Here is a 1,302-nt window from a genome sequence, read left to right as displayed (position 1 = left end):
TTATTAAAGATTTTATGATCTCATATTATCTATATATATCAACAAATTTCAGAATTAAATATACTTATTTAACCAATAAAACAGTATTTTAGATATAGAAAAACACACCAAAAACAATTTCAAAACTTAAGTGAAACGGTTTTTTTTTCTCAAGAAATCAAGTTTTAGATTAATTAAAATAAAAAATGAAATCAAAATTTCAAAATATAGAATTCTTAATTCTAAAGAAATCAGATTAAAAAAAAAATATCAAAATTTAAAATAAAAAAACATCAAGAAAAGCAAAAAAAAAAATAGATTAAAGAGAGAAAATTACATGTTAAAATATACGGTACGGTGATAAAAAATAAAAATAAAAAATTAAAGGCCCCAATAGTCATTAATAAATAAAAGTTATTTGAATAAGTTAAAAAAATCCCTTAAAAGGTGTAATAGATAATTACAAATTGATTCTCTCTCATTAATATTATTTCTCTCACCTGTTAATTATATAAAAGGAACTGCAATCAATATAATTAAATAATTAATAATATAAAAAGATTAATCATTTAATAAAGTAAATTTTAATTGATTTTTAAATAAAGTTAAATTTAATGGATATGTTATAACCCGTAATTAAATTGTTATAAGTAAGAATTTTTTAAGAGTAGGTTTAAAACTCGTAATATTGTTTCTTAAATGTGTATATGGTGTGATTATTTTTCAAGCTCCTTTAAAAGGATTAATTACTTGGGTGGATCCCTTTTAAAAAATAATTACTTATTTTAAGTATACTCTTTAATTATGACCATTTATACAATATATAACAATATTATGTATTTATTTGATTTATGTTTCTCTCTCGCCTCTTTCTCCTTTCTCTCTCTCTTCTCTTTCTCCTTTTTTTATTCTCTCTGTGCAAGGTATCAATATTTTAAAGCTACAGTTGAAAAATCCACAAACTTGAACCACAAACTAAAGGGAGGAGAAAATCTTGAGTTCATTCTTTCTCTTTCTGTCCCTGGATATTATGTTGTCAACTACTATAATGGTATTTAAGTTGTTGATCCTTCAATATTTAATGTGGTACAAGAAATGATATGGATCAAAATAAACGTTAACGAATATGTAGCTCTTACAAAAAATTAGCCCCTATAAGTTACTATGTATGTTGTTTTTAAAGATTGTATTAAATTGGAATGATGTCTGAAATATGCATTAAAAATGTATTATGCATGTATTATAAATCATTTGATTGGGATCACTAAAAAGAGAGTGAAGTCTGCAAAATGTATTATAAATATATTGTTAATGAATAAACAT

This window comes from Solanum tuberosum, unplaced genomic scaffold (assembly GCF_000226075.1).
Source record: "Solanum tuberosum cultivar DM 1-3 516 R44 unplaced genomic scaffold, SolTub_3.0 scf00122, whole genome shotgun sequence".
Lineage (NCBI taxonomy): Eukaryota > Viridiplantae > Streptophyta > Magnoliopsida > Solanales > Solanaceae > Solanum > Solanum tuberosum.
Note: the sequence above shows the minus strand (reverse complement) of the source record.